The sequence below is a fragment of the Prionailurus viverrinus genome, chromosome D1 (genome assembly GCF_022837055.1).
Source record: "Prionailurus viverrinus isolate Anna chromosome D1, UM_Priviv_1.0, whole genome shotgun sequence".
Lineage (NCBI taxonomy): Eukaryota > Metazoa > Chordata > Mammalia > Carnivora > Felidae > Prionailurus > Prionailurus viverrinus.
The window spans coordinates 73,280,738-73,301,868 of record NC_062570.1 but is presented as its reverse complement, the minus strand read 5'-3'; the positions used below and the strand labels follow the sequence as shown (position 1 = coordinate 73,301,868).

The window sequence follows — 21,131 nt, the reverse complement described above, 5'->3', positions numbered from 1 at the left end:
AGTACAGCCTGCGTTCATGGTAACAGGATTAGCTCTCAGCAGACAGCCCTGCTTCCCGAAATCGGCGGTGGTTGGGGGCACTGATCGGTGGGGGGGGGGGGGGGGGGGGGGGACTGGGCAGAGGCTATCTCTTCTCCCCTTATCTGCCCCCCACCCCCTTCCTGATGGGAGCCAGCTAAGGGGGAGGTAAGGGGGCAGCTTCTTGTCGTTTGACAGGTCTGGTTTCAGACACACCTTCCCAGAGGAATGCGGAGGCTTTGTTACAGGCGTCTGTCCCAGCCCTGAGCCCAGAAGCTTGCGGGCATGGGGCCGGGGCTCCGGTGCCATTACTCATCTTTTATGGCAACACGGGCGGGCTCCCGGGTAGGCAAGTTAATTATTAATGTGTCTAGCTGGAGAGAGGGAATCTGGAGATGAGATTGGTGGGTTGCAGGTTTTTCTTTCCCTTTTTTGGCATTGGCACTCAAGGTTTAAGCCCAAGGTATTGCAGCCAGTTTCCTGAGAAGGATGCTGGTGTTCCCCTAGTGACTGGCACTCTGCGGAAGGGATCCCCTTTCCCTGTCTGTGGGACAGCACCATCACCCCCCATCCCCGCCACCCCCTGGGAGGGCAGAGAGGGACCAACTCTGGGTTTTTATCTACTTTTGAACCAGTCTGTACCTTTCCTCTGCTTTCTGAAAACAAACACACTCCCACCCTTGTCCCAGGGCAGCTTCCTGATGAAGCTTCCAGGCCAGGTGTGTGAGACCTGGGTCTTCCGCTGACCATCTGAAGTTTTCTGGAAAGGGCTGCCCTACCACAGCCCCAGTACCTGAGAATTCTGCACCTGTTCAACAAGTGCCTCTGGGTCTGTTTCAACAATCTGTAGACTGTTGGCCAAGGCAAAAGGGTCTGCCAGGTTGTTATCTGGCCTGTCTATCCCAGTGCCCTCAGTGCCTACTGGAAGGAGGAGGTCAAGGTGGAGAAGAGCTGAGGGCAGAGTGTGACTCTTCCCTCAGATGGTTTCAGTTTCCCTCCCCCTTGGCTGGGGAAAGGTGGATTCTAAAGCTGGTAGTCTCACAAAGTGTGCTCTATGTGTGCTGGGCATTTCAGGTGTGCCCCTATTGAGCGGAATGGAAGAACCCAGGTTTAAATCAAGGGCTGTGGATGGGGCTTGGCTCTGGGAGAGGTGGGTTGGAGGGGGCCAATTGGAGGCAGGCCTGAGGAGATTTTTGCCCCAGTTGGGGCCTGTGGAGAGTTGCCAAACTCAGTCTTCCAGGCAGCATTGTGCTTTAGAGACCTGAGAAACTGTTTTTCTTGTCAGCTGAGGATAGAGTACTCAGCCTCGTAAACTGAAGGGTTGAGTTAGGGTGAGTAGAAGATGAGCACATCTTGGAAGTTGACACTCGTAGGAGTGCAAGAAGGGCTAGGCTTTCTGGGGACTAGGTGTGGGGAGGGGGATCGCCCTAGGAGAGTGGAAAGTGTCTAAAGGGCGGTGGGTTTATTGGGGGTATGCAGTGCAGGGAGGGAGATTCTAGCTCTGGTTGTGGGCTGTGCATGGTGTGAGACATGGTGTGCATGGTCTGAGACAGGCTGCTGCAGTACCCCATATCTCTCCCCTCAATTTTCTATCCTGTACGTTGGTGACTTGGCTTGCTGGATTCACCTTGCCCCTGTCTCTGGTCTCCAGGGTGGGACTGTTCTGATGGCTGCCCAGGGACACATAGTCCCCATCTCATTCCAGCCTTTCAGAGAGGCCGCTGACCCTGCTACCTGGGTCACTGGGGAGTCCGTGCCACCTGTTCTTCCACCAGCCTACATACTCAGTGGCACCCTTCCCCCAATATACGTGCTTTTCGAGTGCCACCTTCTCCAGCAGTGCCCTGATCTGCTGCTGATTTGCCGGCACTCTGCAAGTTGAGGGTTTGGAGATGGCCCTGATAAGGAGCAAGTTTTTTCTATCATGGGAAGTCTGCCCATGGATGCCATCTAATGTCTGCTTCCCTAGCAGCCTGCTGGTCATGGCTGAATATTCATTGATAATGGCCTGGCCACTGCCTGGGGAAGCTACTCAAGGTGATACTGTAAAGAGTAGGTGGGTAATACAGTCCCTGGGGCATTGTGAGGTAAATGGGAGATCAAGGGGTTGTGGGGGAAAGTGAAGCAGTTATCAGAAAGGCTGTGGGATTGTGGGGTTAGTAGGCAGGAGCCAGAATCCTCACGGGTTGTAGTTTCAGAGGACTGAGCAGGGCTGGTTTGGAGAGTCCCCTATGTGTCCTGTTCCTAATGTCTGTGGTGGACACAGCAGGTTGTGGTGAGTTCATCAGTAGCTAAGGCCTCTGTCCTGGGGCCTGACTGCCCCTCTAACCTGGAAAAAGAGCCATTTTGTTTATGTATACCAGCTCCTGGGCTTGTCTTCTCCCTTCCCTCTTAAAGGAGGCATTGAGGCTGATGGTGGCTGTGACTGTTCCTCAGCCCCAGCTATAGCAGGGAGCCTTTTCCTTGGCTGGACAGCAGGGAGAAAGTACCCAGGCTAAGAGAGAGGTGTCCTGAAGATTTGTTCTGAGTCGGATATTATCAAGAGGAAAAACAGAATGAAGACCCTTGTAGCCTTTGCAGTCTTGGTTTGCAAAAGTACAAAATTCCTCCCTAGGTTTTATACTGTCTCTGAAGAGAAAAGAGGCCAGTATTCCAGGCCTGTGCTCTGGGGGTATCCAGGAGCAAGGGTTAATTGAGGCAGGTGGTGTTTGATTTCCTTGCTTGTTAAAGAGGGATAAGGATACCTCTCTTCAATACCCTCTGCCCCCCAAGGATAATTGTGAGGATTATGAGATGTTTGTAAAGGATTTAATACAGTGCTTGTTAATTGGTAGCTATTATTATTTTTTTATTAATTAAAGGTAACTGAAGGATCCTTGGAGCAGCAGCTGAGAGAGTATTATGTAGAAAATGGGAATGTCAAAAATGCCTTTTTTTTTTTTTTTTTTTTTCTGACCCCAGAAGCCATACCCGGGCTCCTAAGGTCAGAAGTGAGACCTGCCCTGGCCTTCACATCAAACCTGTTTTCCAGCCTCAGATCATTCAAAGAGGCCATGGAGACCTGTGAATCCCTGACTATAGGCACAGTTGAACTAGAAAGGTGGCATGCTGAGACTCTTGCTAATTCAGCCATCTCTGGGCCAGCCATGATTATGGAATGTTAGTCCAAAGAGCAACCAGATACCTGGCACTTTTTAGCTATGTCACTCTAGACAAGTCCTCTTATCTCTTTGAGCTAGTGTCCCATGAGAATAGTAAAACCTGCCTAACACAGTTCTTATGACCCAATGGGATCATGTATGCAAAACTGTGATGTGGTATGCAAAGAATTGATAACTTACTGTGTACCAGACACTCTTCTAAGTGCTTTCATGTGTTATCTCATTTAATTTTCACAACAATATATGATGCAGTTAATTATTGATTAGGAAGTTGATGAAGTTGAGCTGTTAGGAATTGTAATTATTGGCTAACCAACCCCCTCTGGAAATCATGCATCTGAAGACCTGTCTCCCACGGTAGGAATAAACCAAAGTTTTTGCAAATGTTTGCACACTACCTTTTTTCCACTGACCTATTCTAACTTCCTACGCTAATTCTCAATATGTTTCTAAAATGAGTAAAAGAGGTCCTTATTGGTTAGTTTGGTTTTTTGGTGTCCCTCTCTTGTCCTCTTTGCTCTTCATCCATAAGCTCTGTGGGGCTCATAGACACATCATCTTCTTGGCTTAAAATGACTTTTAAGTGTCATTTGTGTGGGACTATAACCCTCTTGTGCTCATTCACCTAATGGTCCCTTTTAAGAATGAGATTGCTGGTGGATCAGAGTTGATACTAGGTGTGGTAATGCGAGATATATTAAGGAGATTGTACATTAGCTTACCTCAATGCTGGGCAACGCTTAGATGCTAAGGGTCAGTTTAATCTCCTTCTGACTGGAGTGTAATTCATATAAACAAACCAAATGTTTGTGGAGAAAGAAGGAAAGGGGTTGCTAGTTTCATTTGACTTTAGGCAAGAGAAATGTTTGGTTTAGAGCCAACCATTAGACTGCAAGTTTTCAACATCTCATCCTTCTTTCTGATGGTTCTAGTTAGCTGTTTTACCTCCTACCTGCTGCTCCAAACTGTATCTGCTAGTGAGCACTCAAGTTTGAAGTTTTATATGTGTTCAGAAAAAGAGAAAGGAAGAAAGAAACACCCTGTGAAAATAAGGGCTCACGGCTGGTGGTGTTTCCAACATGGGTGGTGCTCATTAACAGACAGTTATGATCACAGCTTCGAATTCATCCTCATTACTTTTGTAGCACATTTATAGGATAAGAAAGAGGCTGCCGCTTTGTGGGTTATTCTCTCTTTTTATGACAAGGATAACATTTATGAGGGTATGACACAAATAAAGGAATAAAGATCTGGTTAGGAATGAAAAGTAAAAAGCAACTGGTGGCATTCCAGGCATGCTCAGGAGATTCTAGAACTCTCATTAGCGGAGGTAGGGTTTTTTGTGGCATGGACCTGAGTGTCCCGGCTCCCACAACAGCCTGGTCATGCTGTCAGAGTGGGTATTGTTACTGTCATTTTACTGGAAAGTGGAGTGACTTGCCTGGGGTCAGGTAGCCAGATTTGTAAGGGCAGATACTGGACCTCATGTCTCTGACTCTCTGACCCCGAGGCTAACAACCTCATTTATCCTTGTAATAAGCTTTTTACTATTATGTATACATTTTGGAATATTTAGAATATCACAAAGGAAGATTGAAGGGGGCAGGGAATCATGACCCAAGGACTGAAGACAGCACTGTTTACATTTCAGTGGCTTTCTCAACTTTTTATTTTTTTTTTTATTATTATTATTATTATTATTATTTTATTTATTTTTTTTTTTAGGAAGAGGGAACATTTGTTTTTGTCAGGGAAGATTTGCTTGTCATCTGTACATCTCTGGGAATATTCAGTTTCCTGTCTTGGAGCAGGAGCTCTTTCTGTAAGAGTTGATTCCCTACGTATTCAAGTCGAGTTCTTTCCTTTTGTATACAACACTGCTAGGCACTGTGGGGGAGAAAAAGATGAACAAGGTATTCCTGCCTTCAGAGAGTTTATAATGAAGTGGAGACGCACATGTGCCCTCAGTCAGTTAGTCCGGGCCTGGTGGCGATAGCAAGTGGTGATATTCTCCAGCTATGTTCCCAGTACCCAGACACGTTACTCACAATCCCCAAACAGCCTCAGGGAGGAGGTATTACCCACTTTACTCATTTTACAACTGTAGAAACTGCAAGGTTAAATGACTTGCCTAAGGTGATAAAACTAACAACCACCCAAGCTGAGATTACAACACCAAGTGCCCTCTCCCGAAGAACTGATGTAAGAAGTTCCATTAAGGAGAAGCACAAAGTCAGAGGCGTACAGCCCTTTGTCATTCTCTTTCATCCTTTTCTTCTCTCTGATTTTAAGACGGATGATTCTAATTATATTCCATGGTATTCGTTACCTTTAAAAAAAATTCCCTGCCCAGATTCTTTTGCTTATTCAGACCACTTGATAATAAATCTCAGAATCTTGGAACTGGAAGGAAATGGAAAGGTGGTCTAGACCATTCTCTTTATTTTCTTATTTGGAAGAAACTGAGTCTCAGAGAAGGGAAATTACCTGGGCGCACACAATTTAGTTAAGCCATGTTTTTTCACCAGAGTTTCCCAAAGTGTGAATGCGTATGAGATAATACAGGGGTGAATGTTTTTAATTTTAATAGCTTTGTACATAAGTGTATAATTTTTTATGTGTATTCGAAGAGAAATATAGTTACAACATCAAAATCATTATTTGACAGCTATTGTTGTCTATGTAGTCCATTTAAAGAAAAAAGTGGAGGTACAGGTTGGGCAGGGCAGAAATCACAGAGGTGGGCATTGTGTGGATAACTGTGCATATACACCAATTTATACTTTCCTAGAGGAATTACTTGCCCTGCCAGCATTATTATTTCAGGGGCAGGAAAAAGGAGGTCATCTGCTAGTGAAAATATACTACCTGCTAAGCATTTTACCTGTGGGTCAGTATTGGTGGTCTCAGTTGTTGTGTATATTGAGAGAGCTCAGAGAGGCTGACTAATAAGCCCAGGGTAACACAGGATAGATTGGAGAGAAAGGATTCAGATCTCACCTTGGGTTCCTTCCATCGCCAAATCCTAGCCACCTGTCATATTCTGTAAAGTGAGTGAACCCTCGACCTAGCCTGCTCCTCTTCTCAGGGATCCTAACATCATTTTGTTTAGGTACCAGGCTTATGTGGAAATACATGTGGTTGGGTTGCTAGGTTGCTACTGTAACCTGCTAGTTTAAAGCCTGATTTTGATAGAATTTCAAAGAATGTGCTGTATTTATAATATGTGATATTTATCGAATCTGACTCATGCTGGTAAGTGATAGAACCCTTATCTTGCTGCCTTTTGGCTTCTGTTCACATTGTGATGATGCCATGTGGATTGTGAGCTCTGGGAAACCATCGACTGTGCCTGTCAGTCTACACAAAGGGCAATTACCAGATGCTTTTTGAGACTGATTCATCCATACTTTCAGGGTTCAGAGAATTAACTAGTAGATTTTTACCTAGAGTGGAGGTATGGAGATGTAAGTGTGGGCTACTTCCAAGTTAGCTGAAGAAATCTGGAGTTGCAGGTTATGGAGAGAGGGCCCTTTTCGGAGATTTTGACTAGAATGGAGGAGACGTGTCAGGCTTTGGGACTTTCCCAAACCAGCCAAGAAGATTCCACTTCTCAGTGGTTTAGGACCAGATGGAGCATAGCCTCTTGCATGAGGCAGGCAGTCACTGCCCATTTGCTGTGTCCTACATGCTATGATAGTGGGGTAGGTCGAGTGATTCCTCTCCCCACTCCCAAAGATGTCCATGTTCTAATCCCCAGAACCTGGGAATATGTTACCTTAAATGGTAAAAGGGACTTTATAGGTATAATTAAGTGAAGGATCCTGTAATGAGAGATGATTCTGGTTTATCTAGATGGACCCAATGTAATCAGAAGGGTTCTTACAAGAGGGTCCAAGTGAAAGAAGGAAACATGATGAAGGTAACAGGTTGGAGTGATGCAGGGCCATGAGCTGAGGGATGTGGGTGGCCTCTGGGAACTACAAAAGGTAAGGAATGGATTCTCCCATGGAGGAGGAGTGCAGCTCTCCTGATCAACTTTGACTTTAGCTCAGTGAGACTGATTTTGGACTTCCGACCTCCAGAACTGTGAGACCATACATTTGTGTTGTTTTAAGCCATTAATTTGTGGTAATTCATTACAGTTGCAATAGGAAACCAATACAGATAGGTGCTGAAGATTGAACAGCGAATATAGCCGCAGTCCCTGCCTTCAGTGTAGTGGGGGAGACAGGCAAGTACACAGCCAATGTGGATAATAGTGGTGAGCATCTGGTAGGGCTGTAAGTCCAGGAATCTATAGGACCTAAACCAGTCTGGGCAGATAAGGGAAGACCTCCTGGATGGACTGATCAGAGGTGCCACTGAAGGAGGGTTGGAATTAGGGCCTGAAGTGGGACAGAGGCTTTATGGGGAGAGAAAAGTGTGTTCAGCATCATCTCAGTAAGACATCAGAAAGCTAGGTGCAAGCTACTGGCCAGGCCTTGCAAAGCCGAAAGCCGGTTGCATCTAAGTTGGTGTGGGCCCTCATGGCCCTGTTTTCAGACAAAGCCTTTTGGACCTTGCATATTAGGGAGATAAGATGGAAGAGTGTTAGTGCTATGCCTTCGGGGTTATGTGAATATCTACCTGCTAGTTCTTTTACATGTATTATCCCATTTAATCCTCATAACAACTGTGCTAAGTAGGGACTGTTATTTTCTTTATGTTGCAATGGAGCAAAATGAGACTTAGATTTTAAGTAATGGGCCCAAGGTCACACAGTTTGTAGGTAGCAGGGTGGAGACTTGAATCTGGGCCTTCAGGCTTCAGAGCCCAAGGTAGAGAGATCTCCTCTGTGGTAGAAAGATCACTGGGCCAGAAATCAGACAACCTGAGTTCTAGTGTTAGCTCTGCTGTGTATTAGACTTAGAACAGGTCAGCCTGCTTTCCAACCTCAATTTTCCCATCTGCAAAAGGGGACAAGAGCCTGACTTCTTCAGAGATGTTGTGAGCATAAGGGAGATTCTCCTTTATGAATACAGGAATATTCATAAATATTCTCATCAGAGTTTCAGACACCCCTAGAGAGGGCCTTGTTAGTGAGCCTCATCTTGCAGTGCTGGGTCATTCTTAAGGGTCATTCTTAAGGGTCATTTGGCCACAGTAGGTCATTAAAGTGTCCACATGGGGGGCGCCTGGGTGGCTTAGTCGGTTGAGCGTCTGACTTCGGCTCAGGTCACGATCTCACTGTCCGTGAGTTCGAGCCCCACGTCGGGCTCTGTGCTGACAGCTCAGAGCCTGGAGCCTGTTGCAGATTCTGTGTCTCCCTCTTTCTCTGCCCCTCTCCCACTCATGCTCTGTCTCTCTCTCTCTCTCTGTCAAGAAGAAATAAACATTAAAAAAAATTTTTTTTAAGTGTCCACATGGGGCTAGAGTGTTTGCATCCATAGGTAGTGGTAGGAACAGAAAGTGGCCAAGTAGCCGTGAGTGGCTTGTCTCAGCTACCAAGGGTGGGGGTGTAAGACTGCAAGGAAGAAGTGTGTTTTGCATCTTGTTCCCTGCACAGATGCTGATGTTAGAAGTGATTAGGGAAGAAACCTTTCTTGACTTGGAGTTGGGCGAGCAGCATTTAGTCCCAGCCCTGCCACTTACACCCTATGTGATTTGAGGCAAGTTAATGGAAGTTCTGGAGCCTCAGTCTCTTGTATAAAACAGGGCTAATGATTCCTACTTGGCAAAGTATGTGAAGGCATCCTGTCCAGTTCCTGGCGTATAGTGGACGTTGAGTAAATAGTGGCCATCTCTAAATCTGGCAGTTCAAGACTTCTCAGGGTTAATCCAGTAAATCCCTGTTCTTTGCAGGATTCTACCTTTCTCCCTTGCCTTTCAGACTCACTTAGGTGTGTTGTAATTGGATGTGAAGGGAGGGTCTGGCCTCAGAATGAGAGCCCCATGAATCTTTGAGAGGGAAGACCCCGTACTTCCCAGTGGGAAATGGTGACAAGTGGTTTTCAGGTGGCTGCAGTGGGGATGCTGAGCCATTTTGGAAGCGAGAATGTGTTTGTCTTGCCAAGTACAAGATTGAGTGTCACCGTTTTGCTTTCTGGGAATAATGTCCACGTAGATGAAGTAGATTTATGGCGCTGAGGTACGTCAGAGAACAGTTTTCTTTTCTTTTTAATGCCTACAGTTTCTGATTATTAAGGTAATGTGCTAATTTTATAATAACTGGAGAATACCAAAAGAGGAAATTAAAAACGTTTACATCCACACTCAGAGATGATTACTGCTAACATTTTGGTGTATTTCCCTCCATTCTTTTTCACAGTGCCCATACACTGTTTTTCTAAAATATGCAATTTAGTATGCTTTATTCCCTTCACATTATATCATGTCATGTGTGTTTCCCAGATTATTACCTATCCCTCAAAAACATTTTTTGCTACATAATAGTCTGTAGAGTACATGTGCCATAAATTTACTTAATTCTCCATTCAGTAGTTGGGCATTTAGGTTGTGTCCACTAAAATACATAAATGCATATTTCCCCTAAAATACACAAAAATATTTGACTAAGGATTTTAACCATTTTCTTAGATTCCTGGAACTGGAATTCCTAGATCAAGTAATAAGTACATTTAAAATTGCATATTTGTGGGGATTATCAGACTGTTCTATTTATCTTACACTAAAAAGCAGAAAAGTGATGGCATGTTAGAGGGCTGTGGGTCACTCCAGCGAGGTCCCTGCTTCTGATCACTGTGCACAGAAGGCTCCCTCTTCACACAGCTCACTTGCTTCCTGGCAGACAGTACAATCAGCCTCTTGTGGCTCCCCAGTGAAATTTAAGTAATGGGTCAGTCTTTCCAGCGCTTCCCTCTCTGTCAGGAAGTTCATCTGTGAATCTAACCTAAATCTCAACTGCTGCGTTTTAAATCCTCACCCTCTGCTGGTTCCCCTCAGTGTAGTGGAGCAGAGCAGAACTGTGCAGTCTGCAGGCAGCTCACTCTCTGCACCCCCCCCCCCACCCCCCGCCCCTGCTGCCTGATCATCACGGCTTCGGCCACCAGCCTTATGTTACCCTGGAGGAAACTTGAGGGTCTCTGGCTACTGCTGTCTCGACTGGGAGGGCGGTCCCTGCATCGAGTTGCTGACGATAACGCCAGGTAGGGTTTCCGAACCTGAGAGTGCCCATGCTGTGAAGGCCAGCCTCCAGGCCTCTCCCGTGCCCTCTGCAGAACCTGTGGGGGCAATTAGCATTCAGAGTGGTGCTCCCTTATTGACACTGCGGGTCTATCAGATTCATTCTCTGGGAAAAAAAAAATGAAATGTGGCTAGAGCAGGGATTAATTATGTTTCGGTCCCAAGCGCATTGGCCTAGTGGTAAATGTGCAGTGAAAAAAGACTGCCAGGCAGAGAGGGGCATTCGAGTGTATTCTGGTGATAGGAAAGCTGGCTGTCAGTGTGGAGGGCTAGGGTCTTACTCTGAGCTTCCCACCCTTGGCATCAAGTAGCTGCTGTGCCCTCTGCCTAAATAGCCTTGGCCACCTTTCTTAGCCAGCACCCTTTGTTGGGAGCTGACAGCTTTATTATGGGGCAGAAGGATGTTAATTTGGAAGGGAAATGAATATAGCTGCAACTTCGCAGGCACTAAGAGGCCCCTTGTGTCCCTCGCTTAGACATTTTAGAGCTGGCTGGCAATAGGCCAGCAGGGTGGACCGAATCATATAGGAAACAGACTGGGAATTGAGTCCTGCAGCACCTGTGGGAGTAGCTGAGCATGGCTGGAAGCCCAGAGGAGGCTGGAGCCGGGAGCCCGGAGCCCAAAGCGCCCCTGGGGCCAGGCCCCGGCTGTCTGACCTCCTCCAGCTCCTTGCCCTCCCCTGTAGGTAACACCAGGAGATCCTGCCTTAACATGAGCTGCTTCATGCTTCTAGTTTTACTTCCTCGGAAGGTTTACACTCTTAAGACGAGATGCCTTGTTTCACACTTTGCTGTTTCTTCTTTCAGGGTCTGGTACAGTTCTAGCGCTTGACTGAAATAAACATTTAGGGGTCAAAACCCAGTGGTTTTATGCACTTGGTAAAGAAGCTACTTTTCTGCTGTTTAGCTCCTATTTAAAATTTCCATGTCAGGGGTGCCTGGGTGGCTCAGTCAGTTGAGCGTCCAACTCGGTTTCGGCTCAGGTCGTGGTCCCAAGGTCATGGGATCAAGCCTAGTGTGGGTCTCTGTGTTGAATGTGGAGCCTGCTGGGGATTCTCTGTCCCCCTCTCCCCTCCCCCCTCCTCCCCTCCCCTCTGTCCTTCCCTGCTTGTGCTGTCTCTCTCTTTAAAAATAAAATAAAATTTCCATGACAGGTCGCTTTTCTTCCTTTTGAAGAAGGGAAGCTTTTTCTTCTGCCTCCTTTTATTGTTTTTCTTTTAATTTTTTAAATGTTTATTGTCAAGAGAGAGAGAGAGAGAGAACGTAAGCAGGGAGGGGCAGAGAGAGAGGGAGACACAGAATCCGAAGCAAGCTTCAGGCTCTGAGCTGTCAGCACAGAGCCTGATGTGGGGCTCAAATTCAGGAGCTGTGAGATCATGACCTGAGCCGAAGTCAGACCCACAACTGACTGAGCCACCCAGGCGCCCCTGCTTCCTTTTATTGTTATCCTAAACCTACTTTGGGGCTGAATGTCACTGGTACTTTTAGTTGGCAGGTTGGAGCCCAGTGTCCCCACTATGAGACCTTCGCCTGGTGGATGCCATCCCTGGCCATAGAATCCCTTTGGAGCTTTAGAAAAATATTGATGCCTGGGATCCAGTGCCAGATATTCTGATTTATTTGGTCTAGGTTGGGACATTGGCATCATGGGTTTTAAAACATTCTACAGGTGATTCTATGTTAATTATTAACGTTCAGGGACTTTCCCTGAATAAGGAGTGAGATGTGTCTACCCAGTCCTATCAGCAATTTCCCTTTATGGGAAGATCTGTGTTAGAAGCCTGTGATATCTACAGTCGTAGTTTGCTCCACATCCTTTATGGAGGCAGAAAGGCTGAAATGACAAATGAGAGGATTGTGCTACTCCTTTCCTGTGTGGTATTGGCTTGCTGAGAAGTCCCTATGGATGGACCTCACGCCCCTGTCTATGACCAGGGTGTACTCTGGTTGTGTCACTCTGCCTGGTAATTAGGCTGGGGACCTGGACAGGATAAGGATGCCTTAGTGAAGGTTCAAGATAGAAATGAACAAACAGGGTATGAATCTGTTTATATTTTGTTCATTAGCCAGGGCCTGGGTTTACTTTTCTCAAACTTGTGAAGGAGATGGCAGGAAGGAGGGCTGGGGAACGGGGCTCTGAGTGACTAGCAGAGGATGGCTTTCAGCTTGGGTCTAGAGGGCAAACAGGGCAAAGTAGCAGGTGCTTATAGTGAAAGTTCAACCCTTGTAGGCTGGGATCCCTGAGGCCTCACTTCTGCCAGGTTCTTCTTGAGTGTTGTAGAGATGTCTTCACAGAGGAGTTAATAAGGGACTGAATTATTGCTGTGAGTGAATGAGTCCCTTCTCTAAATGTATTTGGGTTTGCCCTTGTGTTCCTTTATGTGATTTGAGAATGGTTATGTTCCTTGTTGGCTAATGCATTTGTCTTGGTGTTCTAAGTCCTACCATCCCCTTCCCCAGCCTCTCTGGAGTGTGTGTGGTTGGGGCTTTGTTCCATGAGCAGCTTCTCAGGTTGAGGGGCTGCTCTTCAGCTGCTCCTTGACTTGTCTCAAGGTGGGCCTGCTTCCCAAGCCCTGGGCCTTAGAGAAGCTGGAGCTCCCTTGAGAGAGCTGCCATAGTTTTCCCACAGGTAAGGAGGCCCCTGGATTAACTCCTGGGGTGCTGGTGGCACCATTCCTCAAACTTATAAATCCTGCTTAGACAAAACCACACACATTTATTTATTTCATTTTTTAAAATTGTTCTTATGCTATTCAAACTACTTTTTTAACTGTCTATAAGAGATTCCCCTGGGGGTGCTTATTAAGAATGAAGAATCTCTGGGAATGAAATCTAGGAATTTTGCATTTTAGCCAGAATCCCAGGCCATTATCAGGTACAGAAATGCTTGAGAATCAACTTTGTTAAAAAAATGTTCCACCCCTACCTCCTCCTGCCTTGTTTTACAGGGGAAATATGACACAGATTGGTCAAGTGACTTGCCTGGGATCACACAGTGCATTAGGGCTAGAACCCAGCCTGGAAGGAACCCAAAGTCAAGTCCAGAATATTAATACTTCCTGATGGGTGTAAAATGCAGCTCATCTTTCTGTTCCTCTTGTTTGCTAAGATGCAGTGTGTCATCCGTCATCTGTTGTGAAGCAGATTATTCCTTATTGTGGGGGCTGTCCTGTGCATTGTAGGATGTTTAGCAACATCTCTTGCTTCTACGCCCTGGATGCCAGCAACATCCCCCAGTTGTGATGATCAAAAACGTCTCTAGGCATTGCCACATGTCCCCTGGGGGAAAAATCACCCCAGTTGAGAACCACTGCTTTAGCGGTAGAAGCCGTGTGTCAGGGATGTTCCCTAATGGCATCCTATGACATTTATGTTTGGGGACTTCACTTTTAAAATTTGCATTGTTGGCTTCTCCCCGACTTGGCTCCCAGTGCCGGTTACACACACAAATGAAATCACGCTGAATGTGAGCTCTCCTCCTCTCCATTTTGGCTTGCAGAAGGCAGGCATAAAAAACCTGGAAAGACCACTGAATTTGGACTCCAGGCCATGGTTTGCCTGCCAGCCCTGCACTTCCTAGCTGTGGGATCTTGGGCAAGTCACTTAACCTCCTCAAACCCCTTTCCTCATCTGATTACGATAGAAAGAAATGTTTGTTGTGAATGAGAGTTAAGTGACACCTGAATGTGTTTGTGTTTGTGTTTATAGAACATTACTCATGTATTAAGTGGTGATGATAAGATTCAGGTCTAATTACCAACACTTGAAGGTTTTCTCAAATTCAAAAGTGCAGAACTCAGCACAGCAATTCTAGACTTGTACTTGGCCGGGTATATTGTCCCTGTCATCTTTCTGCCTGTCATGCTGATCTAACCCACTCTCACTTTAAACTTCACCTCCTCCTCCTTGTTGGCCATCGCAATACCTCTTTTGGATCATTGTCCCTGCAAGATTGGTTGTTAGTTTATCATCTGTGATTGGTAAGAGCTAGTTTCTTTTTATGGTGAGATTTCTGAAGGGCTGTCATATATTTTCTGAAAATCAAAACCAGTGCCACCTTCTTTGCCCTCATTGCCAGCACCCAGAGAGATGCATAGTAATGGGTGCATGAGGCTTGAATGCAGGCCGTGAAGCCAGCACCGGTCTGCAAAGATGCATGCAGAGGAACTTGGAGATTAAAGGTCTCTGGGGCACACCAAAGCTCAGCTAGTCCAGCACTTGTTTTGCAGACAAGGAAACTGGGCCCAGAGGGAGAACATATCAGAGGCGTCACGGTGGCAGAGTTTGATTGCTGCCCAGGCTTTCCAGGTGCCAAGACCATTGTTGTGGTATGCACGCATGTCCCAGCTGCTGCCTCGGCTGGCGCGGAGGGGAGCAGGCTCCACTCCGTATCCAGGGTGCTGTGGCTGCCTTCTGTTTGACTTTAGATGCTGCCTTGTAGGTCTTATGAAATTGTCTTTCTCTGCTCAGTAATTTATGGGTGGAGATTCATCAGAATTCACACAGTGCATGACGTGATTTTTACTGATTCTTTATAGCAGGACATCTTGAGGGGAAAAGGCACTGAATATGAAGGGACTCTAGTGACTGTGTGAACATATTGAAGATGAAAAAGACTGAAAAACTGAAGGTCCTTTTGTTTCTTCAGTAATCTTGAACATTGTCTCTTGTTCTCCCACTGTGATATGCTCTTCTATCACTCTAATATTAATTGTTAGTATAATTTATACTTGCTGTTGCCTGTTGAATGGTTACTGTGCACCAGTCCATGTGAAGTGTTTACCATGATGAACATTTCAGTTGATCTATCCAAAAATTCTACAAAGAGGGCACTATAACCATCTTTGTTTTGTAAATGAGGAAACCAGTTAAGTAACTTATTCAAGGTCACAGAGTAGGAAGGGGAGGTGGGATTTAAACCTTTCCAATTTGTGAAGCCTGACTAGGCTTGTTCCTGGTCTGTAGTTCTGGACTCTCATGGGGGCGGTTATTGGAAACCCCAGCAGCCAATCTTCTGCAGCTGGCCAATACCTCCAAGGACCTGCTGTTTGTTAGATGGCCTATTTGAATGCCTAGGGATGTCCGTACTGGGTGGCACCCAGCTTGCTAGGCCAACACCTTCCCCAGACATGTCCTCTCAGGCTGTGCCAAAAGCCTAAATGAGGACTGTCCCTGACTTCAGAACCTAGATGCCTGCTGTCAAGGGTGGCACAGCCTTTAGAGACTAAGCCCTGGGTTTTGGCTAAATGGATCCACTAACCTTCCAGAGAGTCTCATCTTCCTCAACTAGAGAGTGGGGGCGATTCCAGTCTCATGGGTTTTGTTTGTTTGTTTGTTTGTTTGTTTGTTTGTTTTGAGAGTGTCAAACGAAACACTTCATTTTGAAAGTGCTTATAAACTCTGGGTTTAGGTGGAATTGTGAGACTAATGATAGTAGGTTGCAGAGGAGGGGTTGCAGTAGAAGCCTGGGGAAGAATGTTCAGGGGAAGGAAATACAGGGACAGTTGGGGGAAAAGAAGCAAACTAATCTCTGTTGCCAATCATTTCAAAGGTCTCCTTGCCCAGCCTTAACCTTCATGCCGTACCGTGACATCATCTATGGATGTGTTTCTGCTTCCCTGCCCCGTCTGGAGGAAGTGCTCTCAGGTGTGGACTGGGGCTTGGGGTTCCTGCAGGCCCCTCCCGGCAGATATTCAGCTGAGGGCTCCAACCTGCCATTCCCTGGGGCTCTGTAGCAAAGAAAGCTGCCTGGGGGGACTCAGTTGTTTAAAGGGAAGTTGCTAATAGATACTTTGGATTATGGTGACTGTGATGAAAGCATAGAATTTTTAACGTTATTTTTTTCATCATCAAGGTAGTGTAACTACATTACTTCCAAAATTGGATGATAGAGAAGAGGGGAAAAAAACATTCATTTCATTTCACCTTAATTTTTCTGGATTTGGGGGGGGGGGCAGGTAGAAGAAGAAGAATTTTCATTTATTTTATTTTATTTTATTTTATTTTATTTTATTTTACTTAAAATTTTTTTTTATTTTTTATTTTAGAGAGAGAACAGAAGCAGGGGAGGGGGGGGCAGAGGGAGGGAGAGAGAGGATCTTAAGCAGGCTCCATGCTTAGTGTGGAGCCTGACACAGGGCTCAATCCCATCCCATGACCCTGGGACCATGACCTCAGCCAAAATCAAGAGTCAGACACTCAATTGACTGAGCCACTGAGATGCCCCTATTTTATTTTTTTAAAGTTTATTTATTTTGAGAGAGAGAGGGTGCGCAGGGGAGGGGCATAGAGAGAGGAAGAGAGAGAATCCTAAGCAAGTTTCATGCTGTCAGCACAGAGCCCAAAGCAAGGCTCAATTCCACGAATTCTGAGATCGTGACCTGAGCCGAAATCAAGAGCTGGACACTCAACTGACTGAGCCACCCAGGTGCCCCAATTTTCGTTTATTTTAAGTAGCTATACATAACATGGCACAAATCTGACGGTACAAAGCAGTGAAAAATAAGTCTTTACAGAACATGCTTTTAGTCATTTTGTGCATACGATTTTGACTTTTCAGTTAAAATATTCATGTATTATTTCTCCCCGTGTTAAAGATTTTTAAAAATTTTGCAAGGAATACATGCAAACTATATTTATAAGTTTTTAGTCTTACATAAACAGACAGCAAAATGCCAAATTGGTAACAGTGGTGAAATGTTACAGGTGACTTATTTTTATTTTTTATGCTTTTATTTATTTTCTAAATTTTCCACAGTGAGCAGCGATATTCAAAGAAGCATGCAGAGAAGATATTGTTCATAATCTTTAACATTTTGGCCTATTTTTATCCATTGTTATTCTTTGCATTTCATAAACATAGTTGAGATTATATTTTATAACAGTGTGTGTGGGTCCTGCTTGGTTTTCATTTAACATAAGCACTTATTAAGCTTAGATTTTTCACAGACTTTGTTTTTAATGGCTGGGCAGTATTCTACCAAGTAGAAAACACTGTGTTTTGTTTAACTATTTATTCCCTTATGGTTGGACAGTTTGGTTATTTTACTATTAAAAATAATACCATAATGAACTTAGGAAATGAAACATTTAGAAGTGTTGACCCTGAAACAGTCAGTCTGGTGTTTAGAAGAACTGTATTCTCAAAGGATGCATATACAGCAGGCACTCAGCAGTTGTTCATGCTTAGTGAATCAGGAGACATATGTGAAGGGGTGTTCGGCTGATGACTTCAGTAAATGATAACATGAAGAAATAAAGAATGTTTTACAGCAATGCAGGGCTGTCAAGAGGGGCCCCACAAAATGGACCAGAAGATCCAAACCTGTCATGCTCTGATACTCCCAGGTCTTTGAGAGTATCTTGCAGTTTGGGCCATGAAGGATACTGGGGAAAGATAGTGATTTGCAAAGCTGTACAGCAGGAATGTAGGGCTTGCTCTGTCTTTGTGCCATGTTGGAGAATCGAGTGGCGGTAGTCCTTCTCCAGTCTAAAGGAAAGGAACATGGCAAGGACAGAAGCCTAAGAGGCGGTTTGTTGTCTGTGCACTGCCCCAAATGGCTGCTGAAACCAAATCAATTTGTGGAAGGCTCTGAGGATTTTCTTGGCTTGACTCTCTCTTCCAGAACTGAATAGGAAAATAGATTTTCTCTGAAAAGTGTCTCTCTGTGTTTGTGCCTGGAGCGCTCTGTAATTTGGACCTTGTCAGAACAGCCTGTCTTTATTTTGAATTTGGAACCACTGACTCCCCTTTTCTTTACACTGTGAGCTATTTATATGCCAAAAAGCATAAGTGGAGGCCTTTTCACCTTCTCACTTACGACTTTAAGAAATAAATAAAGGAAAGCAGCATTCTCTAAAATCTGTAATCCTTGAGTATTAGCAATAAAGAGCTGAAAACTATTGTAATGTAGACATCTGTGCAGCAGTGATGGGCTCTGGATTGGGCAGTGGGAAGTTTGGCTGCTGAGTCTTAGGTACTGTTTCTCAGCCTTTTTTAGGACTTTTGGGGAAGGGGTCCTCAATCATCCAGCTGAGCATATATCCCAAACACATTCTCTGTCCATTTATTCGCGTACTCATTCTATTTGGTTCACTTTGGTTATTGATCACCTAATGTTCTTTGTCATGCAGTGTACAAGGCCATAGTGATATAGCTGGGATTAAGCCTGCCTTCCAATTTCAGTCAGGGTTAAATGGCAGTAACAGGAAACTAGCTATTCTAAACAGAAATGGATTTAATACTGTGAATTAGGTGCTTATATCATTGGAAGGGTGGGAGAACAGGATCAAAGCTGGCTTTTGGCAGTAACTCCTAAAACAAGATTCTGAAAGTGGTCTGCTAGTCACTGTTTTCTTTTTCCCTTTTTCTCCCTCTTTTGAACTCCCCTAGCCTCCTGTTCCCAGGTTCTCTCTCCTAGATCTTAGACTGTCACCTTATGGGAAGAACTGCTTCAAAGAGTTAATGGAATGTAAAGTGTTAATGATCAAGTGTGTTGTTAATAATAATAGCCATAGCCGTCACTTGCAGATTCTTTACTGAGCGCCCAGCTGTGTGCTAAGTCCTTTACATGCTTTATCTCAATTTTCACATCCTCTATTAGGTACTTAGTAGTAATACAGATAAGGAACTTGGAGCTGGTAAAAGTTAAGTGACTTACCCAAGATAAGTCAGTTAATAAGTAACACTTGAGTTCAAGCAGTATCCCTGTCCAGAGGTTCTTACAGTTTCAAAGAAAAGCTGAGCCAAAGAAGATACACAAACAAATGGCCATGAACCTGTGAAAAGATGCCCAGCATCATTACCCATCAAGGAAATGCAAATTAAAATCATAATGAGATACTACTTCACACACACACACACACACACACACACACACACACACACACACATCTGGATTTAAAAAGATAATGAAAAAGTGCTGGTAAGAATGTGAAGCGATTGGGGGGCACCTGGGTGACTCAGTCGGTTGAGTGTCTGACTTTGGCTTAGGTCGTGATCTCACGGTTCATGAGTTCGAGCCCTGCATCAGGCTCTGTGCTGACACCTCAGAGCCTGGAGCCTGCTTTGGATTCTGTGTCTCCCTCTGTCTCTGCCACCACCACGCCCCCCCCCCCCCCGCCGCCCCCCACCTTCTTTGGCTGGCTGGCTGGCTGGCTGGCTCTCTCTCAAAAATAAACATTAAAAATTACACTTAAAAAAAAGATTGTGGAGAAATTGGAATACTAATGCACTGCTGGTGAGAATATGCAGCCATGTTGGAAACCAGTCTGTAGGTCCTCAGAAGGCTAAACATAGAATTACCATATGATTCATAAATTCCACTCTTAGCACATACCTAAGAGAAATGAAAACACATGTCCACATAAGAACTCATACATGAATGTTCAAAGCAGCATTATTCATAATATCTCCTAAGTGGAAATAACCCAAATGTCCACCAGCTGATTAGTGGATAAATAAAATGTGATATATCCATATAATGGAATGTTATTTGGCAATAAAAAATGAGGTACATGCTATAAGGATGAACTTTGCAAACATGATACTAAAGGAAAGAAGCCAGTCACAAAGAAGACAGTGCATGTGAAATGTTCAGAATACAGAAATCTATAGAGATAGAAAATAGATTAGGGTTGGCAGAGGGATGACAGCTAAAAGGGTATGTATGGAGTTTCCTTTTAGAGTGAGGGAAATGTTCTAAAATTGGGGTTATGGTTGCACAACTCTGAGTATATGAAAGCCATTGCATTGTACACTTAAAGTGTGTGAATTGTTTGACATGTGAATTATGCCTCAAAAAAGTTATCAAGGCAAAAAAAGAGAAGAAAGGCTAGGAAGGACAATGCTTACCCAAATAAATAAATGGCTACTGGTGGAATTTAGGGAACAGCACAAAAATCCTATCCAGTTCTCCAAAATTTTTGGCTTATATTAGTTTACCCTGACTAGAATCTGGTTGGTGCCCTTAGAGGTGATTTATTTTTTCTCAGTTGTCTGTTTTTCTAGGTTTTTTGATTTTTCTCTAAGGGGTATGTATTACTTTTTATAAGTAGGGAACCAAAAAAAGACTGTGTCATAAAATATGTATTCCTTTGGGTTATGCAAAAAGATCATGACTTCCACATGTTGTGCCACTTGAACTAGTCTGAGGATTTTTGTCCTAGAAAAGAGATTTGGTGGGGGGGGGAAGAGGTATCACAAGTATTTGTCCCTGAATTGAGCTGGTGTCAGAATCTAGTCACTCCTAGAAACCACCTACTTTTCACCCTTTCATTTCTTACTTACCCTTTTCTAAAGACCACCAAGTTTTTAATGATCACAATTTTGTGCACACGTTTTGTTTTGTTTTGTTTTGCAAGGAAAAGATCATGGAGGGTGGTGGTGGTGGTGATGGGTAGTTACGTCAAATTGAATGAGTAAAGGGAAGAAATGTAGTGGAGTGTCTGTGCCCTTAGGTAATTTGTTCCATTTTATTTATCCAAGTATAATTGCTGATGCCAGTATTTCATAGTCTACTTGTAACCCAGTTAAATACCTCATGAAAGTTATAAGACCTGAACAGGAGGGGAATTCACTGATGTAAGGGCCAGCTGGACCATGGATATGCTTTTTTTTTTTAAACAGAATTTATGGATGAGTGAAGTGAAATTTATTGAGATTCAACTGTATGTTTGAGGGCAGAATATGCTGTCAGGCAGTCAGAGTAAAGCTGAGGATTTACAACCTGTGAGAGGCTTAAAATGCGGAGAGTTCTTTCCCCATTA

General features: G+C 44.5%; 1 protein-coding gene across 8 annotated transcripts in view; it reads left to right on the top strand.

Moving 5' to 3' along the window:
• Positions 1–21,131, top strand: part of PLEKHA7 (pleckstrin homology domain containing A7) — a 224,496-nt gene that overhangs the window by 82,307 nt on the left and 121,058 nt on the right. The gene's annotated exons all lie outside the window — the stretch shown is intronic.